The sequence below is a fragment of the Aquarana catesbeiana genome, linkage group LG02 (assembly GCF_042186555.1).
Source record: "Aquarana catesbeiana isolate 2022-GZ linkage group LG02, ASM4218655v1, whole genome shotgun sequence".
Classification (NCBI taxonomy): Eukaryota; Metazoa; Chordata; class Amphibia; order Anura; family Ranidae; genus Aquarana; species Aquarana catesbeiana.
In genome coordinates this window covers 47510517-47526686 of record NC_133325.1, presented here as the reverse complement: position 1 = coordinate 47526686, position 16170 = coordinate 47510517, and the positions used below count along the sequence as shown (strand labels likewise).

Sequence of the window (16170 nt, the reverse complement as noted above, 5' to 3'; positions counted from 1 at the left end):
TATACATACACACACTGAGTTTACTTGTTCTCTAGAAGTTAGCAAGTTTATGTACAAATTCAGCTAACACACATACTGGAGATCTGTCTTTTTTCCTAAAATTTTTCTACTCATCTGAAAACTGATATCAGGCTTGCAGGGGGAGTGTCAGTTCTGTATGCAGATAAGCTAGAGGGGGAGGTATGTAGGCTGGCTTAAAGCAGAACTAATCTCTTTCAATCAACATTACCTATTTTTTCATTCTTAAGCTGCTAGCATTATTAAAGTGGAGTTCCGCTTAAAAAAAAAAAATTAAAAGTCAGCAGCTACAAATACTGCAGCTGCTGACTTTTAATAATCGGACACTTACCTGTCCCAGTGTCCAGCGATGCGGGGGATCGAAGCCCTGCTCGTCTCCCCCTCCAGCATTGTAACTGTGGGCGCCCGGCTGTGGCTTCACAGCTGGGCACCCACTGCGCATGCGTGAGCGGCACCGCGCACTGTGATTGGCCGCGCAATCATCTGAGACCTGTGACATGTCCCAGATGATTGACAAGAGGGAGGGGGCAGAGCTGATCTCCCTTCCTGTGCCGAGGGAAGTGACGTCAAGAGCCCAGGCGCCGAAGGAGGCAGACTATGAGGGACCCCCTAGCAACAGGCATTTAAAGCTGAGTAAAAAAAAAAAAAATTCTCCAAATGTTTTTTTTTTATTTTTTTTTATGCACATAAATGACATTTTTTTTTTTTGGGTGGAACTCCACTTTAAATAGATAGGAAAGTATATGATATTTCCTTGTTATAAACTTTTTTCTTCCATTAATTCAGTTGCTTCTTGGAGGGGAGGAGGGGGGGGTTTCTCCTGCCGGCATGCCTGAGCTAAGGGTGGATGGATTCCAGCAAGTAAATGCAACATCAGAATCATCTGCCCTTACTCAAGTTGGCTGCAGCTAGAAATGCTAGGAGGGGAATTTTTCAAAGTGATTTCTCAACAAAATAAAACATGGAGGCATGCAATGATAGGAGAATTTACCTTGGATATTAAAAATGAAATAAACAGCCTTTTCATTTCTTGGTGATCAGATAGTTAAGTTGCATTTTAAAGCTGTAAAAAGTGCAGGCACACTATGAGTTAATGAGTTCCACCGAAAAATGGAACTTCTGCTTTAAAGGGGTTGTAAACCCTCGTGTTTTTTCACCTTATTGCATCCTATGCATTAAGGTGAAAAAAAACCTGGCAGTGACCGACCCCCCCCCCCCATTTTACTTACCTGAGCCCCTTCATCTCCTTGTCGGGGATGCGCTGTCCCTCTCTCCGTGGTGTCCTGGCTCTTGATTGGATAGATTGATAGCAGCGCAGCCATTGGCTCCTGCTGCTGTCAATCAAATCCAATGACGTGGGCGACGGGGGGCGGGGCCGAGTCCGGCAATCGTGTTAATGGATACAAATGCTGGAATCAGGAGCACGCCCGCAAGGTAACCCCTGGGACAGCGCTTCTCCTAGGGGGTTATCTGATGCGGGGAAGAGCCGCCGGCGGACCCCAGCATCACCTGTGCCCAGCAACGCAGCGTCACCTGTGCCTAGGAATGCAGGGTCACCTGTGCCTTGAAATGCAGCGTTACCTGTGCCCAGGAATGCAGCGTCACCTGTGCCCAGGAATGCAGCGTCACCTGTGCCCAGAAATGCAGCCTCACCAGTGTCCATCAAAACAGCCATACCAGTGCCCAGAAATGCAGCCTCACCAGTGCTCAGGAATGTAGGCTCACCAGTGCACAGCAGTGCAGCCTCACCAGTGCCCATCTATGCAGCCTCACCTGTGCCCAGGAATTCAGCCTCACCTGTGCCCAGGAATGCAGCCTCACCTGTGCCCAGGAATGCAGCCTCACCTGTGTCCAGGAATGCAGCCTCATCTGTGTCCAGGAATGCAGCATCACCTGTACCCAGGAATGCAGCATCACCTGTACCCAGGAACGCAGCATCACCTGTGCCCAGGAACGCAGCGTCACCTGTGCCCAGGAATGCAGCCTCACCAGTGTCCATCAAAACAGCCATATCAGTGCCCAGAAATGCAGCCTCACCAGTGCTCAGGAATGTAGGCTCACCAGTGCACAGCAGTGCAGCCTCACCAGTGCCCATCTATGCAGCCTCACCAGTGCCCAGCAATGCAGCCTCACCAGTGCCCAGCAATGCAGCCTCACCTGTGCCCAGAAATGCAGCCTCACCTGTGCCCAGGAATGCAGCCTCACCTGTGTCCAGAAACGCAGCATCACCTGTGTCCAGGAATGCAGCGTCACCTGTACCCAGGAATGCAGTGTCACCTGTGCCCAGGAATGCAGCGTCACCTGTGCCCAGGAATGCAGTGTCACCTATGCCCAGCAGTGTCACCTGTGCCCAGTAATGCAGCGTCACCTGTACCCAGGAATGCATCGTCACCTGTACCCAGGAATGCATCGTCACCTGTGTCCAGGAATGCAGCGTCACCTGTTCAAATTCAGCATTATTAGTCCCCCCCAGTACCTGGTCTGGGCAGCTTCTTCTACCTGGAGCCTGGGTGCAGGGCTGCTCCTGCAGGTGGTTCCTCCTGGAGCTGAGAGCTGAGCACCGATGGTACATCTGGTACTCTGCCTTCCTCCTGGGCACCATCGAGCTCGGCAACTAAGACTGGAGAAAACTGGGGGGGGGGGGGCGAGGTTGAGCAGGCGGGGACACCCAAATCCTTTCCACCAATAAGCTAATCCCCCGTGGTGCAGCTATTTAGAACATAAACGTCTCCGGGCCCTCTGTGCTCAGTGGGGGCCGGGGGACAGAGAGGAAACTATTTCTTCATTTTCGGGTTTAGGCGGATTGCTCCTGGCCGGCCGCGGTGTATTCATATTGAAGAGGCCGGGCTTCAACTGTGTAGCGCCCTACGGTGGATTAATCTGCCTAAAACCGAAAATGAAGAAATAGTCCGCTTACTGTCCCCCGGCCCCCACTGAACACAGGGGGCCCAGAGACGTTTGTTTTGTAATTAGCTGTACCACGGGGGGGATTAGCTCTACCTCTGGACCCAATGCTGAGATGACAGATCTGGGAACAGATCCGGGGAAAGACGGGCTCCGGGGACAGAGTCCTCAATCCGGGGACTGTCCCCGGAAACCAGGGACGTCTGGTCACCCTACCTTGCCAGCCCCTCCCACCAGCCACGATCTGCTGCATCGCATATAGACGCACAGAGATGCAGTGCTGGGTCTGGAGTAAGGTGTATAGTGGAAAAGCAAAGGTATTATTAGCATGTTGATGGGTTTTGGGGACCAGGAAAGGTAAATATAAGCAGATTAAATTTCAGCTTGAATGAGAGAGAGCTAATTGAATATGTCCCGATGTTCACAGGTATTCCAGACAGGGTATAGGGTGTGGAACCTACAGAATTACGTGCAACCAATAGTACAGCAGGGCCAGAAAGATTATAGGACCATATGCAATCCTTTGCACAGATGTTATGTCATCCTGGATCAGCCATTTAAGATGACCAAAGAAGCACAACCCAGAAGAAGACCCGGCAAAGATGGAAGTGCTGACGAGGGATCTTGAAACTCTGGATGAGAGGTAAGTATAGAGGAGTTTAGTTCAGCCTTTTAGGCATAATTATAGCTACATACAGGCACCTTGTGCTAACATTGGTCACGTTAACCTCTTCCGGTCTGGCCTATTGTAAAATGACTGCTGGGCGGGAGCACTGTTGTCATAGGCGTGCGCAGCCTATTGGATTAGGGTGTGTACCCCAAAACTCAAACACACACGTGTGGAGATATAGATAATATATATATATATATATATATGCACACTTACTTTTTTGCTGACAAGTCAGGCAGGGAGGGTTCATATCGAGTTGCCTTTTTATTTTTGGTCCATTGTGTGTCTGGCTGCCAGTGCCTGCCCTGCTCAGTGCTGTCTCTCACTGCTCACGTCACCTCACTGAGCAGTGTTGCAAACCTACCAGATTGAAATTTACTGGCACAGGCAAATTTTTACTGGCATTTTACAAAATTACAGTTTTAAGTGCAAATTTCAGTATTTAGCCTACAAACAAGTACACTATGCAAATAGCAATGCGATTTAAGGTACATATTAAGGTAAAAAAAAAAAAACATATTTCTGTTATTTTCTATATAATAATAGTCCATCGGTTTCTGTTCCCCATCACCTCCTGCCCCCGCCACCTCCTGCCACCAGCTCCTGCCCCCACCACCATCACCTCCTGCCCCAAACACCTCCACCACTTCCTGCACCCACCACCACCAGCTCCTGCAACCAACAGCTCCTGCCACCATCACCTCCTGCCACCACCAGCTTCTGCCCCAAACATCTCCTGCCTCCACCACCACCTCCTGCACCCACCACCTCCTGCCACAATCAGCTCCTGTCAGCTCTTGCCACCATCACTTCCTGCCCCACCACCCCCTGCCCCAAACACCACCACCACCTCCTGCACCCACCACCACCTTCTGCCACAATCACCTCCTGTTCCCACCAGCTTGTGCCCCCACCAGCTCCTGCCCCAAATACCTCCTGCCCCCACCACCACCTCCTGCACCCACCACCTCCTGCCACAATCAGCTCCTGTCAGCTCTTGCCACCATCACCTCCTGCACCCACCACCATCAGCTCCTGCCACCATCAGCTCCTGCCACCACCAGCTCCTGCCACCACCACCTCCTGCCCCGCCACCTCCTGACACCACCACCACCTCCTGTCCCAAACACCTCCTCCCCCAAACACCATCACCACCATCTCCTGCCACCACCAGCTCCTGCCACCACCAGCTCCTGCCTCAAATACCTCCTGCCCCAAACACAATCACCTCCTGTCACCATCACCTCCTGCCCCCACCACCCCCACCTCCTGCCACAACCAGCTCCTGTCAGCTTTTGCCACCACCACCTCCTGCCCCAAACACCACCACCAGCACCTGCCACCATCACCTTCTGCAACCACCAGCTCCTGCCACAATAACCTCCTGCCTTTATTACCTTAAAGCAAGGAAGTCTGAGAATGCAGGCTTGCCCTGAGCTGGTCTGCTTGTGCTGTGGATGTTGCCTGGGCAGCTGCTGGGCTGTGCTGGGCTGGATTGTCTGACAGGCAAGGCTCCTCCATTCCGCCTGCTCAGCTCCTGCCTCATGTTGACTATTTTTAAAGACTGGATGCGCCATGACATCACTTGACATCACTTGCATCACCGCCAGTAGTGCGCCGCACTAAACCGCAACCAAATGCAACACCCACCGCCCCCCCCCCCCCCCCCGGTCGGTCCCGCCCGCCAGCTGCCCGCCAGCACTGGCCAAATACAGGATCGCATTCGGATCAGCTTGGGAGTCGGGCAGCTCGCCGGAACTGTGCATGCTCACTTCAAAGCCGACCAGGTCACGGCTATTTTTATGGGCACTCTTGCCTGGACCACTCTTGCCAGCACAGGGATTAGGGTGTGCCCGTGGACACGCCTATGACTGTTGTTCTCGAAGGACGTCATATGACCTGCATAGGCATCTTGCACCAAACCGTAAATAGCAGATCCTTTAAGTCCTGTAAGTTGTAAGGTGGGGCCTCCATGGATCAGACTTTTTTCTCCGGCAGATCCCACAGATGCTTGTTTGTATTGGAGATCTGGAGAATATGGAGGCCAAGTCATCACACTGAATTCTGTCTGCCGCAAACCATTTTCAAACCATTTTTGCAGTGTGGCAGGGTGCAATATGCTGCTGAAAGAGAACACTGCGATCACGGAATACCAATTACATGAAAGAATGTAAAAAAAAATAGAAAGAGATCCTGCGAGCCACCAAGACTAATGATATTAAGCCTGTCACATGTATCATTAAAGATAAATAAATTATCTAAAAGCTGCTAGCGTTGAACACACCACATATATCGTGCAAAGATAATTACATTGATTGAATAAGCTGCGCTAAAAATTATATAGATTGTAGTGTATACTAAAACTATGTAAAATTAATCAAATTAATATAACTAATAAATGGATATGATATACACACAAAACCAATTTAAAGTGCCTCGTGCATAACTGAACAAAGAGAAATACCCCCTAAAAGAGACTTTGAAAGACCACCAACTCTGATGTAAGAATAAATATCTTTAATTTCTTAAATGTAAATCTAGACAATATGATCATGGATAAAAAGACGTATAACGTCTATACAATACATGCAAACATACATCAAACAAAAAACAAAACGCCGAAAAAATCATGAAATACAAAGTGACATAAGTACTCTCCAATGGGTAGTGTACCCTGATACCCTAAGAGTATCAGGGTACACTACCCATTAAATAGGGTAGCTTTCTGTGTGCAGCAGCCCCCCTCAGCCCCCCTATTACTTATCTGAGCCCCATCTCTATCCAGCGATGTGCACGAGTGCCTCGGTTATCCAGGACTCTCCCTTCTGATTTGCTGAGACACAGCAGAGGCTCCATTGGCTCCTGCTGTTGTCAATCGAAGTCAGTTAGCCAATCAGAAGAGAGAGGGCGGGCCAAACCACAGCTCCGTGTCTGAATGGACACATGGAGCTGCAGTTTGGCTTGGTTGTCCCCATAGCAAGCTGCTTGTTGTGGGGAAAATCAACAGGAGGAGAGGCCAGGAGCACCAAAGAGGGACCCGAGAAGAGGAGGATCCAGGCTGCTCTGTGCAAAATCATTTCACAGAGCAGGTAAGTATGACATGTTTATTATTTTTAAAGAAAAAAAAAAAACTAGACTTTCGTATCACTTTAACCACTTCAGCCCCGGAAGGATTTACCCCCTTCCTGACCAGAGCACTTTTTACAATTCGGCACTGCGTCGCTTTAACTGCTAATTGCGCGGTCATGCAATGCTCTACCCAAACGAAATTTGCGTCCTTTTCTTCCCACAAATAGAGCTTTCTTTTGATGGTATTTGATCACCTCTGCCGTTTTTATTTTTTGCGCTATAAACGGAAAAAGACTGAAAATTTTGAAAAAAAATGATATTTTCTACTTTTTGTTATAAAAAAAATCCAATAAACTAAATTTTAGTCATACATTTAGGCCAAAATGTATTCGGCCACATGTCTTTGGTAAAAAAAATGTCAATAAGCGTATATTTATTGGTTTGCGCAAAAGTTATAGCGTCTACAAACTAGGGTACATTTTCTGTAATTTACACAGCTTTTAGTTTATGACTGCCTATGTCATTTCTTGAGGTGCTAAAATGGCAGGGCAGTACAAACCCCCCCCAAATGACCCCATTTTGGAAAGTAGACACCCCAAGGAAATTGCTGAGAGGCATGTTGAGCCCATTGAATATTTATTTTTTTTGTCCCAAGTGATTGAATAATGACAAAAAAAAAAAAAAAATTTACAAAAAGTTGTCACTAAATGATATATTGCTCACATAGGCCATGGGCATATGTGGAATTGCACCCCAAAATACATTCAGCTGCTTCTCCTGAGTACGGGGATACCACATGTGTGAGACTTTTTGGGAGCCTAGCCGCGTACGGGGCCCCGAAAACCCAGCACCACCTTCAGGATTTCTAAGGGCATACATTTTTGATTTCACTCCTCACTACCTATCACAGTTTTGAAGGCCATAAAATGCCAAGATGGCACAACCCCCCCCCAAATGACCCCATTTTGGAAAGTAGACACCCCAAGCTATTTGCTGAGAGGCATGGTGAGTATTTTGCAGCTCTCATTTGTTTTTGAAAATGAAGAAAGACCAGAAAAAAAATTTTTTTTTTTTCTTTTTTCAATTTTCAAAACCTTGTGACAAAAAGTGAGGTCTGCAAAATACTCACTATACCTCTCAGCAAATAGCTTGGGGTGTCTACTTTCCAAAATGGGGTCATTTGGGGGGGTTTTGTGCCACCTGGGCTTTCCATGGCCTCCGAAACTGTGATAGGCAGTGAAGAGTGAAATCAAAAATTTACGGCCTTAGAAAGCCTGAAGGCGGTTCTTGGTTTTCGGGGTCCCGTACGCGGCTAGGCTCCCAAAAAGTCCCACACATGTGGTATCCCCGTACTCAGGAGAAGCAACAGAATTTATTTTGGGGTGTAATTTCACAAATCCCCATGGCATGTTTGAGCAATATAACATTTAGTGACAACTTTGTGCAAAAAAAAAAAAAAAAAAAAAAAAATTTGTCTCTTTCCCGCAACTTGTGTCACAATATAAAATATTCCATGGACTCGACATGCCTCTCAGCAAATAGCTTGGGGTGTCTACTTTCCAAAATGGGGTCATTTGGGGGGGTTTGAACTGTCCTGGCATTTTATGCACAACATTTAGAAGCTTATGTCACACATCACCCACTCTTCTAACCACTTGAAGACAAAGCCCTTTCTGACACTTTTTGATTACATGAAAAAATTATTTTTTTTTGCAAGAAAATTACTTTGAACCCCCAAACATTATATATTATTTTAAAGCAAATGCCCTACAGATTAAAATGGTGGGTGTTTCATTTTTTTTTTTCACACAGTAATTGCGCAGCGATTTTTCAAACGCATTTTTTGTGGAAAAAACACACTTTTTTAAATTTTAATGCACTAAAACACACTATATTGCCCAAATGTTTGATGAAATAAAAAAGATGATCTTAGGCCGAGTACATGGATACCAAACATGACATGCTTTACAATTGCGCACAAACGTGCAGTGGCAACAAAATTAATACATTTTTAAAAGCCTTTAAAAGCCTTTACAGGTTACCACTTTAGATTTACAGAGGAGGTCTACTGCTAAAATTACTGCCCTCGATCTGACCTTCGCGGTGATACCTCACATGCATGGTGCAATTGCTGTTTACATTTGACTCCAGACCGACGCTTGCGTTCGCCTTAGCGCGAGAGCAGGGGGGACAGGGGTGCTTTTTTTTTTTTTTTTTTTTTTTTTCTTTATTATTTTTTTGCTTTTTTATCTTATTTTTAAACTGTTCCTTTCATATTTTTTTTTAAATCATTTTTATTGTTATCTCAGGGAATGTAAATATCCCCTATGATAGCAATAGGTAGTGACAGGTACTCTTTTTTGAAAAAATTGGGGTCTATTAGACCCTAGATTTCTCCTCTGCCCTCAAAGCATCTGACCACACCAAGATCGGTGTGATAAAATGCTTTCCCAATTTCCCAATGGCGCTGTTTACATCCGGCGAAATCTAAGTCCTAAAATGCTCGTAGCTTCCGGTTTCTTAGGCCATAGAGATGTTTGGAGCCACTCTGGTCTCTGATCAGCTCTATGGTCAGCTGGCTGAATCACCGGCTGCATTCTCAGGTTCCCTGTTGAGACAGGAGAGCCAGAGAAAAACACGGAAGACGGTGGGGGGGGGGGGGCATTCCCTCCCACTGCTTGTAAAAGCAGTCTAGAGGCTAATTAGCCACTAGGATTGCTTTTACATGAAAGCCGACCGCTGGCTGAAAAGAATGATACCAAGATGATACCTAAACCTGCAGGCATCATTCTGGTATAACCACTCAAAGTCGTGAATGGCGTACCTGAAGACAAAAAAATGGTTAACAATAAAGCACAGTAAACGGTAAAGTATAAAAAATTGCATACCTGAAAAGCAAACATGATAAAACATAATAACAATAAAACATTGCAGAATAGAATACAGTAAAAAAGAGCAGAACACCAGAGAGAGAATAGAGAGAGAGAGAACAATAAAACGACAACTATTTTTTTTTATTTTTGTTTGTGTTTTTTTTTTTTTTTTTTTACACTTTTTTTTTGTAACTGTAACTTTTATAACTGTAACCGGTTCCAGGTTCGGGTCTCTCAAAATGCGATGGCATCTTGGGAGACCCTGTGAAAGTGTGCCTAGTCTGTGCAATGCTGTACCCTACGCTAATACTCAACTAGTGAATGGTAGCGTTCAAAACATTCACCAATGCAAAGACCAGGATTGTCAGGACAGGAGGGACAATAATAGCGGGTGTCACGTCTATATACGCGCTTGCTGCAGACACATCTTTTTTGGGGGGGTTCGTTGGGTAGGGGTACTCGGGAGGACATATAAATGCCTCTCATGCAGCCGTCTGCATTTGGTTGGGGATGTGAATGGGGGAAATACGGGCGCTGCAGAAGTGGTGGGTTCCCAATTAGGATTGGCGAATGCAGCAGGAAGGGCATTATGGGCACGACGGGCCTGTGTTTGTCTTTTTGGTGGCAGCGGGACACTACTTGTGCTTGCCACCTCACCAGCTTGAACTGCACTTATGGGACTCGCCACGTCACCAAGTGTTACTGCAGTGCTGGTATGACTACGACCGGGGTGTACTAGGCCGCTGGTGCTTGCCAGTTCACCAAAACGCTACAAAAAAAAGTGACAGTGATCGATCGATACTGCACTTGGGTGGGCTGGGCTGGGCCGGGCGGAGGGGCAAAACACAGGTGCTAGCAGGTATCTGGGCTGATCCCACTAACACTGCGTTTTTGGGAACCCTAAACTGCTGGGGACGCTAGTATAGATCTGATCGGATCAGATATTGATCCGATCAGATACTATACCACTAAGGGAGGCGTATGCTGCATGCGTGGGTGTTAGTGCTACTGGCGCTAATCTGACGCTGCCTGGGGCTGGTGCTTGCCAGTTCACCAAAATGCTACCAAAAAAACTGTTAGCGATCGCAGGGATCAGGCCTGACTCTGCGAACGCTGCAGTTATGCGTTTAGTGTTTTGTAAGTGACAGTGATCGATCGATACTGCACTTGGGTGGGCTGGGCGGAGGGGCAAAACGCAGGTGCTAGCAGGTATCTGGGCTGATCCCGCTAACACTGCGTTTTTGGGAACCCTAAACTGCTGGGGACGCTAGTATAGATCTGATCGGATCAGATATTGATGTGTTCAGATACTATACCACTAAGGGAGGTGTACGGTGCGTGTACGGTGCGTGCGTGGGTGTTCGCGGTACTGGCGCTAATCTGACGCTGCCTGGGGCGACGCATATCACCGCTGGGCGATCAGGTGGCTAAACCTTTATTCGGTAATAAACGGCGGGTGCCCTGACACTAAAAAAAATAAACGAACTAACCAGCGTCACCCGTAACAGTTATACGGTGATCAGTGGTGAAAGGGTTAACTAGGGGGCAATCAAGGGGTTAAAACATTTATTCGGTAGTATATGGGGGTCCCTGTCGCTATAAAACGCTGACAGCGAACCTAAATATTTACGTTCCTAACTAGCGTCACCAGCGACACTAATACAGCGATCAGAAAAATGATCGCTTAGCGACACTGGTGACAGGGGGTGATCAAGGGGTTAAAACTTTATTAGGGGGGGTTAGGGGGGTACCCTAGACCTACAGGGGGCTAATACTAACTGTCTTACCACTGCTAACTGTCACAAACTGACACTATGCAGTAATCAGGAAAAAAAAAAAACAAAACAAAAAAACCTGCTTGGTGTCAGTTTGTGACGGGGGGGGGGGGGTGATTGGGGGGGATCGGGGGGCGATCGGGGGGGGATCGGGGGTGTTTAGTGTGCCTGGCATGTTCTACTGTGTTGTGTGTGTGTGTTGTGCACTTACATGTCTTCTCTCCTCGGTGCTGGAACGGAAACTGGCCAGCCGAGGAGAGATGACATCACATCCTCTGCCTCTGTGTACTATACAGAGACAGGGGATGTTTCTCATTGGCTGGGAGCGATCGCGAGGGGGGGGCCACGATCGGATGGTCTCCCCCTCGTCTCTCATCGCTTCCAACCAAATGCCGACCGCCGATGGCACCGGGGGGGGGTCCGATCGGACCCCCCGCCCGCGGGAAGGCAATCACGTACCAGGTACGTGATTTTGCCTGCCCGTGCCGCTCTGCTCACGTATATATGCGTGAGGCGGTCGGCAAGTGGTTAAGGTGTCAGCATACCAAGACATTTTGGACAATTTCATGCTCCCAACTTTGTGGGAACAGTTTGCGGATGGCCCCCTCCTGTTCCAACATAACTACGCACCAGTGTACAAAGCAAGGTCCATATAGACATGGATGAGCGAGTTTGTGGTGGAGGAACTTGACTGGCCTGCACAGAGTCCTGACCTCAACCTGATAGAACACCTTTGGGATGAATTAGAGCAGAGACTGTGAGCCAGGTCTTCTTGTCTACATCAGTGCCTGACCTCACAAATGCACTTCTGGAAGAATGGTCAAACATTCCCATAGACACACTCCTAAACCTTGTGGACAGCCTTCCCAGAAGAATTGAAGCTGTTATAGCTGCAAAGGGCAGGCCAACTCAATATTGAACCCTACAGACGAAGACTGGGATGTCATTAAAGTTCATGTGTGTGTAAAGGCAGGCGTCCCAACACTTTTGACAATATAGTGTATGTGGTAAGGCTACTCCATTGTCCAATCAGAAGTTAATAATAATAATAATGACCAAACTGTACTTTTTCACTGCAGTATAGAAAAGAGAAGTCATTGTCTGGCAGGTGTTTTGGACCATTACATTTGGTTAGATATACAGTATATAAAATATTACTGTAGATTTTGCTTTTCTTGCCTCACTGTTTATGACAGGTTCCCTTTTTCTTTGCTGTTTGAACATTCTAATATTCTCCCATGTAAGAATAATGCATATGCCTTATAACCTGCCCTAAATAGACCCATCTTACCAATTAAAGCATAAATGCAAAATATTTATTCTGAGCCATTAAAAGCACCATCTCCTGCGACATTTGTGGCCCATGAATAATTCATTGATAGCGATTCACAATGGATACCGCTGTTAGCTGCGGGTACCATCTCCTTTTGTCTCTCCCTGAATCTCATCTTCACTTTTCACACACAATTTGCCCAAACAGCTGTCGCCATGACAACCCGCGATAACACCGGTGGCAGGACATCAACGCGCCTTTTCTCGTCACAGATCGCGGAAAAGTCAGACGCGGGTAAACTGTAATTAAGCCAAACAAAATTGTACATTTTCATGGCATTAATAGAGAGGGGGCAAAAAAAAAAAAAGGAAAGCTGATTATCACGCGAGCGCAAAGCCACGATGCTGCCAGATGGAGAGCCATTCAATGCATCACTTCTTTCTATGTTTGTTTGTGTGTTTAGAGTCTTCTAGAAATGGTCAGCCCTTCGAAGTAAAAGAGCAAGCTGTCACCTGAAACAGAAGCGCATGAAAAGGTTAACAGATTTGCCCTTTTATTTCACTTATTTATTTTTATTCCACTTAAAAGTTTGACTTTAGGGGGGCGTGTCCGGACTCTGTAGTGACAGGACGTGTTAACTGATAGCTCCGAGGAGACTATTGCAATCCACCGCCATCCTGAGAATTATAACATTTGGTGAGCCTCCAAAACTCACCCATCAGTTGCTGAGCACCTGCTACTCCGATCCCTGGGGAAATTTCAGAGATTACCTGGCCAATCGAGTAAATCTTAGGCTGCTGAAGGCTCCTCATCTCCAAAGACTCGCCGCCATCTTGCGGCCTACGAACCCGCATCATCCCCGGGCTTAAACACTGCAACTGGCCGAACACAGGACAGCTGAACTGCCCCCATCTGCTGTGGCTGTTACAGGGGAAGGTCGGATGGTGAGCGGTCACTGTGGATGCTAGCAAACAAGGAAAGATTAGCTCGGAGCGCTCGCGGCCCGCCGCCATCTTGAGGCCTGTGAAGCCTCCAGCATCCCCGGGCTCGAGTACCGGCGGTACGAGCGATAACCAACCCGGCCCAATCCAACACCATCCTTCAATTCCCATACCTGGGTAAGCCTCCTAACTTCCCACATAAGTCACTGGACACCTGATACATCTGCCCCTGGGGAAATTACTGAGTCTCGCTGGCCGATTGAATTGCTATTGGGACGCGGCCGGCTCCTCACAACAGAGACTCGCCGCCATCTTGCGGCCCACAGGCCTTCACCGTCCCCAGGCTCGAGTGCCGTGATCGGCCGAATGTAGAGACAACGAATCGCCAAAAGCTACTATTATTCTCCTGGGGGAGGACCGGTAGGGGTACAGACACAGTACAAGCCAGCAAATATAGTGAAAAATACCTCAGACCACTCGCGGCCCGCCGCCATCTTGAGGCCTGTGAAGCCTCCAGCGTCCCCGGGCTTGAGTTCCGCAATCGGCGGTACGAGCGATAACCAACCCGGCCCTTCTTATTTCAGACACATCCGGATGATAGATGCAGGCTGTAGAGACCTTGAAGGCCGGAAAAGATTAGGAAAAGCTGATCTCAGACACCCACAGCCTGCCACCTTTTCTTCAGACCACCACCTAGGAAAGGCTGAGGCTCTGGCCTACCTATAGCAGATGGTGGCCATCTTCCTAACTCAGGGACACCTTACTTGCTTTTTCTTCCACCCTTCCTAATACCAAGTGGACCTTTCTTCCACTAAACTTGGTGAGCCACTTTCATTAACCTTCATCTTTCAGTGTGGCCTGACCCTTTCTGAAGATGGCAGCTTAACTCCTCAGCCCCCGCCATCGCACGACCTACGACCAGTATAACGGAGGTTAAACTGAGCTACAACCTTCTTAAAAAATGGGAACCGCATCCAGGAACACATCCACATCCCGTTCCAGATCGCCGAGGGAACAGCCTGACAACCCCGGGCACAATATCCCTGACATGTTCCGATCGAACAGAGGAAACATGGCGTCTTCTCGCCACAGAAGCGCCCAGGCCGCATCTTCCTCACAGGGCACTCCACCAGTAGCTCTACCTAACAGCCAAATAGGGGAGAACGCCACAGAAGAGCTCCCCCAGCATCATTTAAACATAAGCGACTTACGGATGATCGCCACGGACATAAAAGACGCCCTCGCAGCAGCCGTATCTGAACTCCGTTTAGACATCCGTGCCTTGACGGACAGGGTAGCGCTGACAGAACGAACGGCAGAGCAGCAAGACCTTCAAATCCGCAAAACCACCAGACAAGTAGACACACATACCCTCCAAATGAGGGATATGCAGAGGCATCTCGAAGACCTCGATAACCGGGGCAGAAGACGGAACCTAAGGATACGGGGGCTCCCTGAGACGATTGAGGGGGATCAACTCTTGCCCTCAGTAACTAGCCTGTTCAATGGCATAATGCATAGGCCGCAGCAGACACCGGTTGAATTTGAACGGATCCACCGTGCACTGAGACCCAAAGGAAAAGCCACTGAACCCCCCAGGGACGTGATTTGCTGTCTGGTGAACTACAAGGTTAAAGAAGACATCTTACGCCAGGCCAGGAGCATCCCGCAAATCGTCCATGAAGGAAAGACGGTACAAATCTTTCAGGATCTTTCTGGCATAACCCTACAGCATCGCAGAGACCTGAAGCCGCTCCTAGACACTTTACGTACCAGAGGCATACCGTACAAGTGGAAGTTCCCCTTCTGCCTCGCGGCATCCTCGCAAGGGCGTTCGGCGTTCCTCAGAGTACCTGAGGATCTTCCCCAGTTCTGTGAAACCTTGAACATCCCTGTTGTGGAGGTACCGGAGTGGTATGCGGATTTTCGCCGCTCGGCTGTCCGTAGAGAACGCCAGCCTGAAGAACCTATGGAGACCCTGAATGCAGGACACAGGAGGAGACGGTCGCCTTCTGCCCCGACGTACCATGGCACCTCCCGCTATCATCGTCGGGAATTCAGTGCAGCAACCTCGCCCACCTCGAGAAGGGCCAGACGGGACCGTTAACAGATCGGAGAAGCGCCTAATGTCACAGATGCCCAGCCACGTAGTTATGCCATGTTAGGCGAACAGTTATCTTTATCTTTATTAAAACAGAATAGTGAGTGCTTGTACTCAACTGCTGATAACTTTCCTAAAACGGACATCACAGGGCGAGATTTACTGCGTAAGCGCAGACCGTTAGGCCTTGTATGGAATCCGCCAATGGGACTGTTTGCTCCCCCTTAGCGGCCTACCCCATGCCTAGAAAGATTGAGGTATGAGCAGCTGCCTACAACCCCCATAATGCCTTTAGCGCTGATTCCGGAAATTACCACCTACCTTCCTGTTGGCAGCGGAAAGAACAAGTGCTCCCTGGTCAGCGCACCTCACAGTCCCTGTCTCAACAAAGGTAACAGATCTTCAAGTTCCGGATTCCCACTACGCACTGAAGTCATGTTTCCCCCTGTGAGCCACCACCTTCTAAGTAGTTCGGGATGAGTTCATCCGATATACGGCTCAAATGCAGCATACACCGCAGTACACGTTTGTACCGGACCTGAAAAA

At 48.2% G+C, this 16170-nt stretch overlaps 1 protein-coding gene across 2 annotated transcripts in view; it reads left to right on the top strand.

Annotated features, from left to right (window-relative positions):
• The window catches only part of DLG2 (discs large MAGUK scaffold protein 2), a 2047541-nt gene that overhangs the window by 240618 nt on the left and 1790753 nt on the right, over positions 1–16170 (top strand). The gene's annotated exons all lie outside the window — the stretch shown is intronic.